Genomic DNA, 21196 nt, shown 5'->3' with positions numbered 1-21196 from the left:
CTCGTTTCCCCAGAGGTCATACATGGATACAGGAGCTAAGACATCAGTGCGCTCCGTCACCCAGTGAAGTACCTCTCAGCTGTGGTTGAAGCAGAATTAGCATTCACTCCAGTAGTGAGGATGTCTTACACAGGTTTGAAGGCCATATTCATCAACATATTCTCTCCCCCTAGGGAATGCCATGTTTGACTGGGTTGCTAGATGTGTTAGGAAAGATCTGTGAACTCCAAAGTGTTTTGTTACTACATTTCAGCACCGTTCTTACATTAACATGTAGCAAAGTTTGCCTCCAGGTTCTCCATTCTTCTGTTTGCACAACAAGGAGCTAAGCTGCAGGCACACGAACCAAGGCTCACAAGAGTACATTTTGTCTGAGCAGGGTGCTATGGCTCAATATGACAAAAGTGAACACGCAATCTGAGAAGAAAAAAACCACTTTCCTACATTACACAAGCACCGTTACTTTGCAGAACATCTGATATAAAGGAAACTCAGGCATGTACTAGGTTACAATGCTAGGCACTACAATGTGAACTCTTGGTTTCTTACCATACTCGGGGAAATGACAGAAGCTCTCCCATTATACTCACGTTCCCTTATTTCCTACCCAAGTACTTCAGAAACTATGTCATAGCAGAACTGCAGGATGGAGTAAAGAGGCATCCAGACACACTTGGGTGAGTGACAGGGCTGTTTTAGATATAATGTGATTGCACATAAGAATCACATAAGATAAATATGAATTATAGGATAATTAAGGTTGGAAGGGGCATCAGACCAATCCTGTATTCAAAGCAAGCTGCTTTTAATCTAATTTTACAAGGGTTATCCTTAGTGTTTCTGTGGATCTGCTGCAATGTATCCAACAGAAGCTGTTTTGTACCTTTACTCACCTCAGAGAAGCATTTAGAATGTGTAAATGACGTCCGTGGCCATCCATTTACTTTGACACTACCTGTGTGCTTCTGCTACTAGAAACTCTTATGAAAGGAATGATTTTGTTCACACATGTTCATTCAAAAAGAAGTGAAATTAGTATTTCTTTGTATGCACCCTCCTCACAACAACATCCTCAAGCCTTTTACTAGAACTATCATTTTTTTCTACCTTGAGTCAAATTACCTGATCATCCACAAAATAAAATGTCAACAGCCTTAGGAAGAAAAATCAAACAACCCATGTCAGAAGCACAATTCTGGGAGCTCTTGCATAAAATGTATCCATCCTGCATCCAGCACACTGAAGTGTTTATTTACCCTTTTTCTGTACAAATAAAGCCTGAGAACACATGGTCTTTTATAACTAACTTTTATACCTCTATACGTATTCCTGACAACAACCTGCGCCTACTGAAATGAGGCTGACTCGGAAGTTGGGATGGTACATCTCTGACACACATCTTACACATTTCTGCCCCTGAATATTCTCAGCCCTATAAAGGAATGACTGATGTCAAACAGATTGAGGTTTACTACTGTTCTGGCAACCATTACTAAATAACAGAATCACAGAATCACAGAATTTCTAGGTTGGAAGAGACCTCAAGATCATCGAGTCCAACCTCTGACCTAACACTAACAGTCCCCACTAAACCATATCCCTAAGCTCTACATCTAAACGTCTTTTAAAGACTTCCAGGGATGGTGACTCCACCACTTCCCTGGGCAGCCTGTTCCAATGTCTAACAACCCTTTCGGTAAAGAAGTTCTTCCTAAGATCCAACCTAAAACTCCCCTGGCACAACTTTAGCCCATTCCCCCTCGTCCTGTCACCAGGCACATGGGAGAACAGACCAACCTCTCTACAGCCTCCTTTAATGTACTTATAAAGAGCGATAAGGTCGCCCCTGAGCCTCCTCTTCCCCAGGCTGAACAAGCCCAGCTCCCTCAGCCGCTCCTCGTAGGACTTGTTCTCCAGGCCCCTCACCAGCTTCGTCGCCCTTCTCTGCACCCGCTCAAGCACCTCCATGTCCTTCTTGTAGCGAGGGGCCCAAAACTGAACACAGTACTCGAGGTGCGGCCTCACCAGAGCCGAGTACAGGGGGACGATCGCCTCCCTAGCCCTGCTGGCCACACTGCTTCTTATGCAAGCCAGGATGCTGTTGGCCTTCTTGGCCACCTGAGCACACTGCTGGCTCATATTCAGCCGACTATCCACCATCACTCCCAGGTCCTTCTCTGCCTGGCAGCTCTCCAACCACTCATCTCCCAGCCTGTAGCTCTGCTTGGGGTTATTGCGCCCCAGGTGCAGGACCCGGCACTTGGCCTTGTTGAACTTCATGCAGTTGACCTCAGCCCATCGGTCCAGCCTATCCAGATCCTCCTGCAGAGCTTTCCTACCCTCAAGCAGATACCACATGCACCTAACTTGGTGTCATCTGCGAACTTAATGAGGGTGCACTCGATGCCCTCGTCCAGATCATCGATGAAGATATTAAAGAGGACCGGCCCCAGCACCGAGCCCTGGGGGACACCACTAGCGACTGGCCTCCAACTGGACTTGGCTCCATTCACCACGACTCTTTGGGCCCGGCTATCCAGCCAGTTTCTAACCCAACGAAGCGTGCGCCAGTCCAAGCCAAGAGCAGCCAGTTCCTTGAGGAGAATGCTGTGGGAGACGGTGTCAAAAGCCTTGCTGAAGTCAAGGTAGACCACATCCACAGCCTTTCCCTCATCCACCCAGCGCGCCACTTTGTCATAGAAGGAGATCAGGTTCGTCAAGCAGGACCTGCCTTTCATAAACCCATGCTGACTGGGCCTGATCGCCTGCTTGCCCTGCAAGTGCTGCGTGATGACTCTCAGGAGGATCTGCTCCATGAGCTTCCCTGGCACTGAGGTCAAACTGACAGGCCTGTAGTTCCCCAGGTCTGCCCTCCGGCCCTTCTTGTAGATGGGCGTCACATTTGCTAGCCGCCAGTCACCTGGGACCTCCCCCGATAGCCAGGACTGCTGATAAATGATGGTAAGCGGCTTGGCCAGCTCCTCTGCCAGTTCCCTCAGTACCCTTGGGTGGATCCCATCCGGCCCCATCGACTTGTGCACATCCAAGTGCCATACTTCTGTCAGCTGCCTGTAGAACTCCTCATCCGTCTAACTAGAGGAAAAACACCTGTTCCAGGACATTCCAGCACCCTATGTAAAGAATACTCATATTTTCAGAAGCCTCAAGTAGAAGAAAAGTAGTAAGTATTTTGGACTAGAGAACCGGAGAATAATTTTTGTTGTTGAGATTTCAGTTTTATAGAGCAGTGTTAGCATATCATTGAATCCCATCATTACTCATTGGACATCATGTTTGCACTCTTCACGGGATATATTTAAATACACTTAAGGGTGCAATAAATGATTAGTTTATAATTAATATAAAAACACTCTTACCTTCTTGCCAGGAAACATGCCAACAGGTATTCAAACACGCAAAATATTTTGTTTTGGTGCTCCCAGCAACTGATTCTTGAGTGACTGCTTGGCGTTTGATGTTTGCTACGGACCTGCCTTCAGCTGTGTTGCTCATTCCAGTTTCTGCTATAACTTCACATGCACACAGCAGGAACTCAGCAATGCTGATTTTAGAATAATAGGTTGCCTTTTCCAGCAGTTTTTCCTGTAAAGACACAACAGAAATATCAAACTGGTGAGTTGTACTGCTGTCACTTAAACAGTGGAGGTGTTACTGAGAAGTATTACGCCAATAATGAATGTGTACAGTGGAAAAATGCATGTCAGAAACTGACTTAAGGGTCTACTGTAGCATCACTACTAATTGGCACCTATCTGTATGTAATTATATTATCACGCAGCATACTTGAATGATAATGGAAAAAAAGAAGATTTACAGGAAAAAACAGACTTGTAATTGGGATTGTGCAGTATATGTGGGGGCTGCATTAAAGTTTGCCATTTCCCATTCACAAGTTTCACAAGCCTATCATTAAAAAAAAAAAAAAAAAAAAAAAAAAGTAGTTTCCAAATTGTGTAACAGTTGATTAAAATTGGTTCCTGCACTTCCCAAGCAGGGTTGCAGAAGCTGCAATATTCTTTTATTTGAGAACTGTTACATTCAGAAATGGCAAAGCTAGCCTCTTTTCGGCTTCATCACCTGGTGGAATAAAAGACGGTGCCTCAGTCCCTGCAATACTTCTTTCCCTGACATTGTTTGACATTACTGAGCCTGCAGAAGCATGTTTGCACTGACCTTAAGGGGTCTTAAGTGATCTGCCTCCAGCAACAAGGTGCAGGTTTCAGCTGCACTGTCCACACGTTCAGAGCTATGGGGAAGCATACAGTCCGTACCTGACTCGCCCTTAACGGCTGCCCACCCCGCTTGGGCATGCAGAGAGGCTGGAAAAGCATGCCAGCTCAGCAGGGAGTTAATCCTCACTGATGAGCAAGTGTGTTTCCACACCGAGTGCTACTCAGTTTGCAAAAATGCCATCTAGTTTTTTAATGCCCATGAAAGAACATCTAAAAAAAAAAAAAAAAAAAAAAGCAAAACCTCAAACCAGAATACCTAAGCTGACACTTCAGACTTCATTATTTTTATTATTTTTTCAGAATTTATTAAATCCAGACACCCCTGCCAAATGGTGCCAGGCACCCATGTCAAGAGGCTCCTGGTGGCGCACCCAGGCTGCTGCTGTGCCCCATTACTGTCCTGTCCTGAAGCTGTACCCCAGAAACCACCAGCCCTCCTGCCTCTGGGGTACCGTTCCTGTTCTGAGGGGTTTCCTCACACTGTAGCAGCTATTTAATGAAAATAAATAAAACTATAAGCTCACACAGCCTGCTTCTGCCAGAGAAAGAGGAGGGAAAAAAGGGGGTTGCCTTTCTTCAGAACAACCCTCTAAATGATCAGGACTGGTCTCAGAGTAGTTGTAATGGTGGCTCAATAGTTCAAAAGAAAGGTCAGGCCTGGGTCTTTTCTGTTCATGACTTTATTCAGTTTCTTATTGTTTGGGGGGGATTTCTTTTTTATACCATTTATGGATGGCACAGAAAGACTTTACGAAAAGAGCAGGATCCCCCAGCCTTTTCCCTTTTGCAGTAACATGTTTGTCTAGTTATAAGTCAGACTTCTGTGCAAAGAACCCCAGGCTGTCGAAATCCCTGCAAATGTCTTAATACAAGTGTATATTGAGAAAAGAAACTACTTTGAACATGTGTTTTATTTCCTGGGTTCCAACTTTTCCGTGCCTTCTCCCACTTCCTATCATCCATCTTGTGTCTAAAACAGTGGTGGCTGAGCAGAGGGCACAAGCTGTCTTTGTCTAAGTGCAGAAGATGCATGGTCCTACAGTTCATGTGCATTTCATAGTCATGAATTGTGGAGAAGACAAAAACTTCAATAAAAATGAGCTTAAATCTTGTTAGAATCATTCTAGGGTACGTTTCTGGCACAATGATAAAAAGGTATTAATTGCAGTCAAAGAAACTGCACTGTATCCTTCACGGTAGCAGGACGTTCAGAGTGAAAACAACAGAAATAGCACAATAAGGACAATAAAGCACACACACCGTTATCATTTTATTCATTCCAAAGGGTAATACATTCAGCCCAAAGTGTTCAGCCCACTGTTGTATGCAAGCACCCTGTAAAACCAGCTGAAAGCTTGATATAAACTCCTTTGAATCTATCCTCGTTAACGGAGAAACAAGGCAGTAGCGAGAAAAAAACAACAGCGGAAATAACAGTAAAGATATTGCCTGTGGGTACCAAAAAATCACTTTTTAAAATGATAATTTTCTTAATGATTAGTAAGGTACCAACAGTTACATCGTGCCACTGAACTTTCCTAGCAGAGGAAAGCCCTGAGAGTTTCCTCAGGGCTGGGAATTCTTTCTTGAAATACCCTCATCTTAACTAAGAAAGAAATTGGTTTTCAAGACAAAAGTGTATAGCATGGCAGCCCGTGCTGTTTGGAAATCACTCGTTTCTGAACAGCAAGGCCTGAAACTTCTCATCTGTCAGACAACGTCAGGGTCAACAGACGGAGGAGGGTCCTCTCTCTTACCCCAAGGTAAAATAATAATAATAATAATAAAGCATAGGAAACTCAGTAACTCCTGTCCCCCTCATTAAGCAGCTAGCTCTTCCTCCACAAACGTGCCTGCAAAACCTACACAAATGCCGAACACACAGAACAGGCTGCCTTTATCTGGCACACACACAATTTTAAGGCTGTCTGCATCTGAGCAGCTGATTATGTGAAAACTTGAGCTGCTCTTCTGCCTGCATAGCTAAACAGATCATCTCCCGCAACTGACAAAACACTCGAGTTATAGTTATTCATACCCATGCCCTTCATGACAATCTCAAGTAATCAAAAGCAATCAGATCATCACAAAAGCTCAGGCTGGGCAGACGTGAAGTGTTGAAATGCAGCCTCCCTGGGAAAACAAAGTCACGTTACTAGATGATTAAATGCTCATTTTTGATTGTCTAATAGTTGGGGATATTTCTAAAGACTTTCCTCTCTTTTTTGCATCCTCTCTACCCTTAGTCCCTCTCCTTGAATCCAGTTCTCAGCCTACATATCTGGCTCCAGGCCTCATAGCTCAGACCCAGCAACAACTGAGGATATTAGAAATCCCACCTTATTTCCTATCACCTTTTCAGCAAGGAAGAATATGTCACAAACCGATCCTTGCCAATGCAGCAATGGGTGCAGAGCTACTCTGGCCTTTGGCAGGCCCCTGAGATAACTGGATTTCCCTTCTGCTCCTCTGCTGGGTCTCTGCTGCTACAGCACCCAGCTCTGTACAAAGCCTTTCATACAGCAGGTTTTTCTGAAGCCTTTCCTACGTTAGGTTTGAAAGTTGCCCCATCTCCTTAGGAACATGAGACACATACAGCAGCCACAGCCTGGACTATTTGCTCTCATTACAATGGGAATGAACAGTGCTGTGTAATTTACAACTGTGCAAACAACAGCACGATAACTGCCCAGTAGTGTTGGTATCAAGATGTTGTTAGAGTCAAACTGCTAGGAAGCTCTTGCATTCCGCTGCAAATTAGTATGATCCACGAGCTGCATTCCCAGCAGGTAGGAAAAGCACAGGCTTTGAATAGAAAACATCAATACAATGAAAAAAATCAAGTGTTTTGTGGAGTGGAAGCGGGAAGTTCAGAGCGTAGCCTGAACTTTTCAAGTTGCTGCCAATGTTCTTTGTTAGTACCAAGAGGAAATGAATATTCAAGTGCCTTTGAGGCAGTCCCACTCCTTTTTAGAAATAAAAATCTTTACTTTTTGCCCCTTTCAAAGAGAGACTGCATCCATCGCGGTGACCAGCAAGCCCAGCAAAAGCCTGCCAAGAGCTGAGCACAGGAGGGCATGCTGCCATTCCGGATCAATTCGCTATCAGGGCTGCTGCTCAGCACATCTCGGGGGGTTCATCAGCCCCGACGAAATGTGCCAAAACGCAATCTGTTCAGGTCTGGTAGGCGGCAACAGCACTGCACCTCATCTCTTGGTGTGTGTACGCTGTAGATTAGCTCAAGTGAAACATCGGAAAGGTTATTTTACAGCTGTGGGGGCAGATAAGAGTACAGGAGCAGTTAGGAGATGACCGTGAAGAAACATCTTGCTCACTGCTCTAGTAAGAGTTAGTGAAGATGTTCCATTCATTTTGAATGTTTTCTGTAGGAAAACAAGTTCTCCCCCGCCAATATACAACATCTACATGGACTAAAAGGGAAGCTTTGCGGCAGGTGGTCTACTGCTGAAACAACACTAAAAATTCTGAATTGCGGTGCCCATTGTGGCTCTCTTCCTCCTAACAGCACTGCTGCCCTCACAAATTGCAAGTTTTCTACTAGCACCATCTCATAATATCATCAGCAGTAATTGAACTAAGAAGCATAGTTACTGAAGTCAAGATTGGCAAGGATTTTTTTAAGCAGGCCATTTCCAGATTGGATTTCCATCTCTTGCACACGCTGTTCTTGAGACACAGCCACATCCTATAAACTCACGGTTAAATCCACAGAGCCTAGCAGAAAATAGGGATTGCCAGTGAATCACGTGCCCTGAAACATCAATGAACTTAAACCACAAGATTATTATTTTTTTTTCCCATGAATTTCTTATCCCTTCAAATTCAAACCCAGGCAAAAATCTGTAGGGCTTCCCATGCATAGGCACAAGCAATCCAGTTCAGTCAGCTTCAAAGATTATCATGATTATAAGGGAGCAGAACAAGTGAAAGGGAAAATATAGGCTTGTGTCCAGACAAATAATAGATAAGGAAACAAAACAAGTTCTTCTCATTTTCATGAGTTTTGTGACAAAACTAATATTTTGGAACATCAACTGTTTGCATGCTCTGGTCAGTCAAGTGGAAAAGGCTTATGAGAGGCTCACTGTATCTGCCTCCGTGTAGGGCACGGTGCAGCTGCATCACCTCGCAATCACCCACGTCCTTCCTTGGCCAGGATGTTGGGATCTTTGGGTCCCCACCGCAGGGCATGTCAGCTGGGCACAGGCACAGCCTGCAGGGGACGCGAGGGCTGCAGCTGCGCCCTGCCCTAGGACACAGGGGCTGTTCTGCTGACTGCACGGGGGGGCAGAATTGCTATCACACTGTGCTGTGCTGTGCCTACATCCAGCTGTGAGACAGTCCCATCTGTGTATCCTTTGAAAATCTGCTTTTCTTCTGATGTGGAAAATTTTAAGTACTACCAAGGATGCTAACATAAATAGCCCTTCTGTAGACAGACTGTCTGCAGTCTTATTTCACCTGTAGCTTGCAGCTGAAGCATTACAGTAGCCACAGAACTGCTTTTCTGCAGCATTGGTCTATGACAGAGTTATTGGCAACACAAGTACTAGTGAAAAGTGATGTTCTGTAACCCAGCTTCATTTCCAATATATCCCAGTCACTGTTTTCTAAAGAAACCAAAAAGGTAAACTTGGAACGGACCTCTTGCTGGTGTGCAACAACTGCAATATCCAGTGCTGTCAGTTGATGTCTCCATCTGAATAAAATCCCCTTCAGGCATGGCCTCCTGTCACCAGGCTGTGAAGTGAGTGGTGAGGAAGCTCATTTGGCTTTCTGCACTTGCATCTCTTCAGCACTCAGTGCTGAGACAGACTGCTTCTATGCAGTGTGATACAGATGGTGTCAACTGCAAGGGAGAGTTAAAAGCAAAAAGCTCGAAGATGCAAAAATATGCAGAAGGACCGCAAAACTGGCAGAAGAGCAGTAAGAGCAGGAAGGAAGAGATACACCAACATTTTGGCAATGAAGAGAAGCGTATGTCAATTACTTAACAGGGAAAGCGAGCAAACGCATAATACAAAGAAAGCTGAAATCACAAACATTGAACTAAAATACTGGCCAGCCACCCTTAGGAAGCCATGCTGAAGAACACATAAGGAAAACAGGTATTAACATGTCTGCTTATTTCAGAGCTAGCAAATATAAAAGTAGGTGAGATGTTTTCAGTACACTGCTACAGTGTTTGAAATGACTTTAGTGTGCCAGAAGTCCTTCGCCTTTCAGCCAGATGTAATCAAGCTTAGTGAACTTTCCAGCTGGAAGCCAGCACAACTGGAAGTCTTCTGTAGCTACAAAGGAAATTGAGGGATGCCCTTGTCTTCAATGATCAGCAGACGCATAAATAAGAGCTTCTGACATGCTGACCCTTACAAGCATCAGGAAATCTGGAGGGTACCTTAGGGCTCCCCACAAACCCATGATTTTCCAGTAACTCCCAGCTATTCTTTCCTGCTCCTCCCTGCATCTCACAGTAGACAGAAGAAACAGACTTTCAGTCCTGATAAATCCATCTGGTGGTGGAAAGCCAAGTTAAAAACCTAATCAGTGGCTTCAAATTCCTCTTGCCAAGAAAATTGATGTTCAGAAGGGAGGGAAATTGTAATGTGAGCTTGCCTGAAGTGCAAGTAGTAACTCACAACGCTGCAAATGAAATGATACATATCCACTGTGGGCTTGATCTTTGATTTAATTTTCAGGTAACATGGATCAGTATGCAAATTTAAACATGTGCCACCTCACCCTCTGGATTTTAATAAGGCTAAAAAGCTAAATCAAAGTGCGAGAACAGAGCAATAAAATTATTTTAATATAGATGGCATTCCTAACTGTTTGGTATTATTTTATAGCAATTTGCCAGTCACCAAGCTTCAACAAAAGACATTTTTGAAAATGGCAAATTTAATAACAGCTTCTCACATCACATCTGAGGAGAATAAGATATTCTTCAGTTATTGCTACTCTTCTCAGCACACTCATGCAGAATTAAAGAAAAACAGTTTTCAATTGTGAAGAGATGGCACGATAGGCTATGCTTTGAAACAAAATGTTATTGCCTAGTGTTACTGCCTGTTGAAGTCATTTTTGCTTTTTAAATTGTAAATCCACTTAAAAGCAGAGTTCAGTGAACATTCAAGCTGCCAGGCAGCAGTAGTACAGACAGGTGTCTTCTGATGCTTGCAAAGCTCATCATTAATAGACATGCTGTCATAGCATTAACGTTGTGTTTAAATGCTCTCTTTCACTAAGATCTGTTTACTACTAAGGAATACAAGCCCTCCGAGTTTACAACGTTCTTGCCATTTACAGTATTTCAGGTAATTGAAATCCTGGAGTTTCTGAAAAGTGAGATTTATTCAGAGAAAGGTCAGAACAGTAATAACAAAGCTTAGCTGCTCTGAATACATACACCTGCCTTCACAAAGATGCTAAATCATGAGCAGCTATCACACGTCTGTATTGGATGCCCCACTGAGGCACATACTGAGATTTAGATAGAGCCAACCATCTATTTCTGAGGTGGTTAGTAGGTGTTTACTCACAGAAATGCTGACAATTTTTCTGCAAATAGCACAGCAGCCAATGCAATACAATGCATATACAAAGAACATTCAAAGACAATTAAGTTTCTCCAGTATCATAACTGCTTGTTATAAATCAAGACAAGGTTGTCACTCCTCTTGGATCAAGGTTAATCTCTTCATAACCATTAAATTCAAACACATGCGTCATCAAGGATCTATTTTACAGCTTTTCACTCCAATAATCTGTAGCAATATCAGCTGAGCAGGGAGCAGCAAGACATTTCATATTATAGAAGTGGGAAAGCAAGAAAGGACCCACACCCATTATCTGTGGTTTTCATGCTGTATTACTCTGGTCTTTTTCGCTGTACAGGAGTAAGAGCAATAGGAATTATTTAGCAAGACATAGCAGGGTAAAGCTATAAAAACATGGAGAAAAAAAAAAATGGTAGAAACTGGTACTCTAATGTGTTTGGTTTCCCTTTGACCCTCCTCCCCCAGCAAATTATCAGAGACTCTTTTGGCACAGCAACCCAAGTCTTAACCTATCTCCTCATAAGCGTAGATAAAACATGACCAAGGTGAGCCTTAGTATTCCCAAATGCTGGAAATGAGTGAATGCTGAATCCCCGCCTATACTCGCTTGTTAACAAGATGAAATTTTATTTTAGGACATACCTGGCCTTACTAAGGAATAGGTGTCTAACTAAAAGATAGCAGGTTTTCCAGGGAACAACCCTGAACCGCAGAAAAATCAGAACCCTATTCTGCTGTTCACATTTCCAGAAATAACATTAACAAAACCGGGAGAAAGTAAAAGCCACATGTTTTGTTAAGAATAGAGAGACTACTAGGTAGCTTTGCAAATACAACAAATCAATAATGGCTTTACGCCACCTGAAGATTTGCCCCTGTTCCTCTACAATAAAGATATATCCTGAGTGTCTAACAGGCTGCTAGCAACCTGCCAGGCAGTTTGTGAGAGCACTGTAAAACCATCCTAGCTCAGAAATCTAAGAAAAACCAAGGATTAGCAGAAGATAAATGATAACTTGAAAACTGTTTCCTCCCCAAAGAGAATTGCTCTAAGGCATATTAATCTAGGCTAAGTGCATTTACTGACCCACTAGCATTTGCTGCCAAAAACAGCTGGATTTGAAGTGTTAAGCCTCAGCTTTGATTAACTACACAGTAATCTACAACGGCAGCTCTAAAACACAGAACAGACTTATCTTCACAAGGAGAAAGAAAGCAAAATGTTTCCTCTCATTAACTTTTGAAAAAAAAAAAAAAAAAGCTAATTGGAGAGGCAGCAGATACACAGATCAGATTAACAGAGAGAAGGGACAGTGATATTAGTCTTTTTTTCAGCGGGAGCAAACAGTGTAAATTTTAGACTAATTGTCCTGCTTCAGTGTTACCAGAGATATTTTTGGTGTCCAAAATAAAACTCACAGCAGTGGCACATTTAGCTTATACAGTACATTAACGAAGGAAAAGCTGATTAGCTTATCTTACATTTAATGACATTCACAAGATCCTCCAAGATCCTCCCTGCATGAAATGGCTACGCTGATGGTGCGAACACTCCCTGGGAGCACTCAGGGGGCTGCAGAACGAACAAAGTAATGGACCCTCAGCACCAGGCTCCACCAAATTGACATGTACCATTCCAAACAATCCACTAAATCATGTTCAGAATAGACTGTAGGCAATTTCAGTGAATTAGAAGTTCAATGAGTTATTCCACTGAAATATATGTCCCCAAGCAGCATTTTCAGGGATTACAGAGTCACCAACCTTCGTTACAAAAGGTGCAGTTCCCTGGCAGTAAGTCCCTCGCACCTGCTGAGGGAGGTGACTGAGGCTTTTTGTGAAGACCCACACCGGCACCTCACGCTTCAGATGGGATGAAGGTTAAGCCTCTTAAATTCACACAGAAAAACACCATCACACTTAAACGTCCCACACGCTGCCTCATCTCCCACAGCCGAAGGGCTGGGAGTTTCCTTGCAGGGGTGCAGTGAATGCAGGGACCCCGGGCAGAGCTGAGGGAGGGTGCCCGTGGCACCCAGGTGAGCGCACACAAAAACACGTGTGGCTTTGGCGTGGCAGGGAAGGCTTCTGCTCTCAGGGAGCCTCTGACTCTGTTTCTCCCCCTTCTGGCAAAAAACACTACATGTGCAGGATTTGGAACTACAGCTTTAACCAGACTCGATGCTTTGTGTACAGCCCATAGGGAAGGACTGGAGCTGTACAGGAGCAGGTAGCCCACGTACCTGGTTTGCTTTTTGTGGCAGCTTTTCTGATCCTAGTACAAAACATCTCCCTGTTAAGAAGCTCTGCTGGCGTTTCAGTCTAGAGAAGATTGACATTGGCTCCAGAGGACTCCCTCAGGCACTTTTTCCACATGCACAGCTTCTCAGTGCATAATTTCCCTGGCATGCCTCTACCACCCAGCCAGTTGTGTGCTCATGGCACCGTCACAATGCAACCATACTTACCCGAAAGGACAAATGCAACAAAAGGCCATCCATCATTTAATGCAGCTGTGCAGCTGGGACCAAAGCCATCAGGTCTGAGTACTGAGGGAATGCCTGCCCTGCCCCTGTACAGACTGGATCACAAAACACTTAGTGGTCCTTCCACCCACAGCCCTGCTAATTGAGCCAGGCGTACTGCTGGGCAACTGGACTGAACACAGAACTGAGAGCAGTCCCATGGAGCTTTAAAACAGATCCCCTCCAATGGCTTTTCTTTTGTAGCCTGAGGGAGCATCCAGGCAAACCAGGCTCCCAGGCCAGGTAGGGAACAATACCAAACCACAAATACAGGCAAAGACAACTACTACTCTGGCTACCTGAAACAAGTGGCAACTGGCTTGAACTACTCACTGTCAAGTCAGGCAATGTGAGGAGAAGCCTTGCCGACAAGGCGTTACAAATGGCCACGTTATCTGCCAAGGTTTAACGTTAAATGCATCCATACACAAGCCAACAGTGAGGCAGGGAAGAGAGCAGCAAGCTTTTCACCCAGGAGGAAGGGACACAGCAGCAGAGTCAGGTGCCGGTAAGAATAAGCGAGTCCTGCCTGCGACATGGTCAGCACAAGGCAGACAGGTGTCTGAACAGCATGGAAAACACTTCATGGAAAGAAACATGCTATCAAAAGAGAATAAATCTTACTTGCTGATTATGTCCATTTTCTTTAACCTGCATCAAGTCTTCTGAATTGGCATTTATGCCTGCCTTAATCTCTTTCAGGTACAAAGAAAATCTGAACCTTCTTTTCGAAAACAGGCAAATGGAGATAAAGTCCTCAGCATACCAAACACTCCCCTTACTCCCATAGCCCTACACCAAACTTTTCAATACAGTAAGCGTGCCTTCAACATTCCTTATCACTACTGCATACTCGGGATCACCGTGTGTTCATTCCATCATCTGCAGTACTGAGGATAATAGAGGTTGGAAATGAGTAAAGTAATTCAAAAGAATAACATACTGGTGAGATTTTAAATATCAGGTCTATCAACACTACCTTAATTTTACAGGGTGCATACAACGGCATTATAAAAACCCCTCTGCCCTCAGGAAGGAGTGCAACTTGCTTTAACTCTATAGCGTCATGGATGTACTTAATCTTTCCTGAGAGCGTTGGAATGATTCTATAAATTTCCTTTCTTATCTTGCAAATTAATTCAGAGCTGCAAATATGGCTCTGGAGGCTGATTCCCCCTATGTCTGCACTCTGTTTAATTATGTTCAAGAAAAAGCAGCAGCAGCTGAGGACAGAAGGCTGCTGCTCTGCCAGGGTAGTGCTCACCATCATTGGAAATGGGAGTAAATGCACTGCAGATGCGAGGACGCTGGGGACCTGTCTGTTGCTGCAAAGTGCCCCTAAGAATCTACCAGAGAGGGCACTGCAAGCGGAACTGCAGCCCCCTATGCTCTGGTCTCGACATATTTCCAAGTCTTGGAATAACTCCTGGAGAAAAGCCAAACGCTGTTAGGTTCCCCCAAATGGTTGCTCTGACATTCTGGAGCTGGGGAACGAACACATGACCAGAGCAAAAGCTGCAATCAGCCACTTGGCGCTGTGCCACCAGCCATAAGCATGATTGATACTACATTTGGTTCCATTAGGTACAGTCCCTATCAGCACCTTAGGAACAAAATCTATTTTCTGAGTGCCATTTTCAAGGTCACCTTTGTAGCGCACCAAGAGTTTTAATTGAAGACGACTTCTGTCGCGGGTTATCTGCCCCAGTGGGGTTCCGAGACTTCAGCCTGAACTGTATTCTGTCCCCATTTATAAGCTCCATTGAAGTTTCCATTGTCCACATTTATCTCCCATGCAGTTCACTTGCTGACAAGTCACCCTTTGAGATTAATAATGCTTACACAATTTTCTCTTTCTGCTCTTTGATTTTTGCTTCTTTTGTCAGTTGAAGAGCTTTCAAAAAGCCACTTTCTTGGCTTTCCAATTTCTTTTATTCAGCTTTTCAAAATGGATTCTTTATGACCTGCTCTGTTTTTTGAAAGTACAGAGCTGTTTATTTGACACCGTAAACAGATGTGGAGGCTGAATTAGATTTAGTCCTTCCTCGATCAGGACAGGGACATTCTTCCAAACTTCTTAATTTGTCCTGCTCTGCTGACATGTTTTTCAGAGCGCAGCTGTTAAATTAATAGGCAAAGTGAGATGAGTAGTTGTGGGGAATCATCCTGGAGCACCCAGATCTTTACCTGATGCAAACCTGCGTGATATGAGGGAAACCTCAGGGACTCAATGCAAAAAGGGATAGCTGTGTCATGCTAAAGAGGCTTATAAAACTACCAGTTTTGAAGCTGAACAAACGCGACAGACCAGTGGTCTGGTTTCTGTGGACACTATTTCATGTGCTCTGGCAAGAAAGAGAAAACACACTGTTTCCACACTGGCTGCATTCAGCAGCATTTATCATTCATTATATACCGGAACAGATCTGCTCAGAGCCACCTTCAGCTCTGCATCACCACCAATCTGCACCATCAAACATGATTGATAAAAACTGCTTCATGTCAACAACGTTTGTTGGAGCATCAGCTATGGAACCAACGATCCTGTTTAAAGCCAAATCCATTCCCCAGGAAATCTTTTCCAATACTTTATGCCACTCCTCCACTTTCACAAAGGTAGTACAGGTTTCTGAAGTCATGGAAATGCACACATTTCACCGCCAACTTTCCAAAACCTTCCTCATGCTGCCCAAGGTCAGTAACCAAGCTCTGCCCCCCCCAGACAGGGATGTTTGCTACCCATGAAGCATACACACCATGGCTTAGCATCAATGGTAGATCAGCCGCCAGATGAGCCCAGCACCAAGATTACCAAACCCTGAGTGTGATGGGACCTACCACAAGGTGCAAAACTGGTCTCAAGTGGAAAGGGACCAACCACAACATCACTTTGATAATATCACTAAGAATGAAACCCTTGGGAGCCCCTGCAACAAACATATTAAACTACTCACAGCCAAAAGCTGAAGTGCTCTCATGGAACATTGCTTTTGACTTAATAAACTGTTGAGTTTTTAGCTACATCTAGTGACTATTGTGAAAACGTAATATCTGTAACAATACTCCAGAGATGTACAAGTTAATCAGAATCCCAACAGAAGCAGATGACGTTCTTTGGTCTGTTCTGTCTTTTTGGTTGCTTGGCTCTAATGAAGCTTGCCTTTTACAATTACCTGTAATTTGGTTTGTGGTGCAATAGCCCCGAAGTCGCAAACTGACAGAAGCCCTTGACAGTCCAAAGTTGTTTTTAGCTTAAGTTATTCTCATGGTATATCAGTATATAATGGTGCTCAGTGAGTGTAAGGTTTAACATTAAGATACACACCTTCTTTAATTTCCTCCCCCCAAACATAAATAATTCCCTGTGAATACGCCTTCCCTAATGGAGAAGAAAGCCCAACAGTGAATTTAGCTCTGAAATATGAAGGCACAGCAAGACATTTTGGAAAGGCAGCTTCTGATGGTGAGCAAAATATTAGTAGGCATAAAATTCAGAACAGAATCTGTCCCCAGCCACTAGCTTGTTTTGCTCTGTTTTCCTCGTGAGGCTGATTTTTGTTCTCTTGGCAGCCAAATTCCTCTATATCAGAGCTCTTTTGCAGACAATCAAAGTAATTTAATTCCTATATTTCAGAAAACTAGAAGAATGCTATTTTCCTGACCAGTATTTCTGGGGGGTAAAAAATGTGAAAAATCGCCTTCTATTGAGGGTAGCACAGCAGAACAATATTCTAGATCTGTAGGTCCTTCTGTTGAATCTTCATCCCTTTCCTTTCTAATTCACATCCTTGCTGTCTTCTTCAATGGCTTTGTTCAAGAAACACTGTCAAATCCTTGGCATTTGTATCGCAGCATTTCAGCAACTCACCATATTTCCAGAGGCTGAACACCATTACATCTGCAAGTATCTTGTCATTACTTCCTAATGTATTTACAGTGATTCCAGGGGCCAGTCATCACATCCGTGAATAAATCTATTTAAAGAGCTATTTCAATAGAAAAACAAACAAACAAACAAACAAAAAAAACATAATTTGAAATTCTGGACTGTGCAGTGCTTAAAGAAAACAGCTTCTGAAATTTTCCTTCCATAGTCCTTAAAAAAGCAAAAAGTTACAGAATCAACTGCAAATTGTGCAAATTCAATCTCCAGGACAGAATAATGTGTGCTGTTATCCCAGGCAAAATAACTATAGAAAAACAAGTGATGAAACATTTCTGGCTGCTGTGGTACCTAGCTATTAGAAAACAAATGTTAAATCAATTTAAATGCTAGCTCCTAGCACAAGCCGCAATTTGCTGATCCAGCAGTTTGCAGATGGATTCCTATGTTGGTCAACAGTGGTCTGATTCAGCATTTTGTCCAGCAATCAATATCTCCCTTTCTTATATTCCACCAATCCAAAAACTATATTTAAATGCTAGCCAATTCTATGTGCTGCCAAATATAACCCCATTTCACCTAAACCACTGCTTTCTAGGCCAAATGTTCTTTCCTGAGGATAACACAGGCCAATTGTGCCCACACCAGATCAAGACTTGTCCAGCCTTACCTTACTTTGCTCCACCAACCATGGCCAAATCCCTTACCATAACCCAAATATATAATGTTGAACATTACTGTTGCTGCTATTACCACCCAAAAACAAATTTATCAGGCTCAGTTACACAGTATGCCCTGAACTTGCAAACAATGAAGAATATGTGTTCCTTTCTCCAAGGGGAATGTAAACTTATTACATGTAACAGACTTAATAGGACTAAACCATACTAGAAATCTCACAGAAATGAAAATACGACTGTCTTGGATGGTGCCTGTCATCTTCAGGTATTGAAACATTTTGCACAGGACACTGACATTATCCTCTCATTTCACAGGTGGGAAAGCCAGGGAGCGTGCAAATCAACCACAGCTACCAGTAACCAAGCCAAGAATACTTCTTCCTTAAATTCTATTCCTAAGCTCCACCTATGAGAGCCCGCAGATGATCAGAAATACAATTTTGACGGAGCCTCCATCAATTTCTGTGACCTTTACATTCTAACACTACTAGCAGAGCTAACATCCGACCTCTGCTCCCTGCCCTTGGCCAGGGATTTGATTCATATACCAAGACATACAGTGACATATTTTAGTATATTTTTTTCTCTTTCTTGGGCAGTTTTTTGAATTGATTTGGGACGAATCTTTGCCTTGTGGCAAAATTACATGCCAAATTACAGCAACATCAAGTAAATGTGTTTTACTGAGCTTCCTTATACATGAGAAAAAAACATTACTAAATCTTAATCTCAAAAATAACTGTGGATATTGCTTTCTTACCAAGCATCAAATTCTTCTGTAAGAATACTTTGTCACTTGTCTATTTTAATGCCATTCCCAAAAGCAGCATATACATGCAAATTCACATTTGCTTCTGACATAGCGTACAGCAGGACACAGACCACAAGAGATTGCTTTGAAACTAAGAGGTACACAAATCTTTCTTGAGCCTGCAGATAAGTCAGAATGAAATCCGCATTTCCAAACTACAGTTCTCAAAGCAATAGTTTCAACAAAGGGGGATTTTCCAGGCAAAAACTCAAAGCCTATTCAGAACAGCACAAGATAAATCCAAAAGCAAAGCTACAACATAAATTAAGGCCCATCCAGGAGATGGGGACGGAGAAGAAATAGGAGGCAGCCACAGCTATAGCATGCCTGGTATGAGACAGGGAGATGGGCACAGGGTTGAGTTGAGACTGGGCTCTTGGGCCATGTGTAGGGGGTGCAGGTGGAGGCTCCAGGTGAGCCTGGTCAGGGCCACTGAGAGCCATTAACACCTGCAAAGCCCTGATACTGGAATGGAATCAACATTTGCAAACATGTGTGTGATTTTTGGGGTGATTTTCTGCTGTCTCTATTTTATGAGCTTAATTCAAAGATGTGACTTTTGTTTCTTTTTTCAAACAGCACTGCTTAGAGCAGAGGCTACATTGCTAGAGCTACAAAGTGCATCTCCTTTGCCTGCCTTGAACTGATCCCCTCAAGGTGACCAACATCACCAGCTGCTCTGAGAAATCTTGGCCTGAACAAGAGAGGAATGTGAAACACAAGCCTTGTCCCATTCATTCTTCATTTGTACCCACTAGAAGAAGGAGAAAAAGAAAACCATGTTTAAAAGTTATGAATACCTGAATACTGAATTCAGCACCACAGCAAATCCATGCTCAATGTTTGATGAATGGTGAAGGGATGAGATTTTTCAGCCATTTGTATTGCAGCCTGACAGGCTCTATTAATTCCAATTCCACCACAATCACTGAAATGATATTTTAGGAACTGTGAGCCATCCTCACATTTAAGTAAATTTTGACCTTTTGGGAGATAGACAGCAATGTTTGATCCAGCACTGACGACTTGTAAAAACTTATGGGAAATTCAAGGCTTGGAGGTTTTAAGCTTTATGCATTAGGTAACATAATCCCATGGAGAACATCTTACTCACTCTTGAAATCCATTGTGTTCTATTTGTCGTGCAGGAGCTGAAATACCTTTTCTTTAAGCTTTAAATTGCATCAATTTTTTAAAGACAGGTTTTGTCTCTTCCTTTGGCAGAGGAGTGAAATGGGCATTGACGGGCAGTGAGGGCTTCAATGTGGCTTCAAATATATCATTTCATAACATAAAATAACTACACCAGACTTATGACGGTACCAGAGCATCCCCAGAACACTTGCACATAAAAGCCCCCTTCCACCTCCCTTCACCCCACCCAGCTCAGCAGTAACTTGTTTCCCTGCCTGCAGGACCTCAGAAGAGGTTCACCACCCCTGAGCAACTTCAGGCAATCCAGTTCCTTTGATTAATTCTTAATCTTTTCCCGATTAGATCTTTTTTTTCGATAGTTCACCTTTATGAAGCACAGAAGTGTTGTTAATGACCAACAACTTGTGTTGCCTGTGATTTTATCTGTGGAATTTGTTTGACCCTTGCCCAGCAATGCCAAGGTTCAACACGTAGACAATGACCCTTAAAATGATCGAAATTACCTTAGAGCAGCTTTGCTCTAAGTTGCCCCAACTCAGAAGAAGTGGTGCAGAGGATTTTCTGCTGCTGCTGTGTCGTCAGCCATCTCCACGCTCTCCCATGCTTGGTACAAATGCATCTGAGGAGGAACGTTCATGTCACAGGAGCAGACTGGCACATTTCCACCTGACTGATGTTAGATTTTCTGACTTAATCTTTTTCGTCAGATCCACACATGAGACAGGGCTGGAGGATGCCAAGTTTCACTGTAAAAAAATTATGCCCTGAAGACAAGAGGCAGTTGAGCTATCCTGGGGAGCACTGCCCCTCTGACATCCATGGTGTAACTTGAGGCTGCTTGTCCTTAGAGGGGACAGAAGTAGGCTCCTTGCCTCCCAAAGGTCTCCTTCACGCAGTGTTTCACACCATCATGTCTGTGCCTCCCCTACTAAGTGGGCTGAAGTAAATTCAGTCATGGTCTAGTTTCCCGTGGGTTTTAGCAAATGACCTCTTAACTCAATCAGCCAAACAGAATAAAAACACAAGCAGAAAAAATGTTCCTCTGCCCAAAAAAGCAATGCAGAAAGCTCAAGAAAATCCATTTGCCCTGGCAGAAAGAACACTGCTTTATGTCCCTGTGTCCAGAGGGGAAGGGACAACTTCTCAACATTTTTCTTTCACTGTATTTATCTCTGGCTAAAGGCTGTGTCAGGTTCAACAGGGAGCTACAGACCTGGAAAACAGAGTTATCTCTGAAAGCAACAAAAGGCAGAATATTGTATTGGTAAGACAGAAACCTTTGGCGGTATGGAAATGTTTAAGGGATTG

The sequence above is a fragment of the Aythya marila genome (assembly GCF_965140915.1).
Source record: "Aythya marila genome assembly, chromosome: 3".
Taxonomy (NCBI): domain Eukaryota; kingdom Metazoa; phylum Chordata; class Aves; order Anseriformes; family Anatidae; genus Aythya; species Aythya marila.
The sequence above is the reverse complement of the archived record's forward strand: the minus strand, read 5'-3'. Positions refer to the sequence as shown.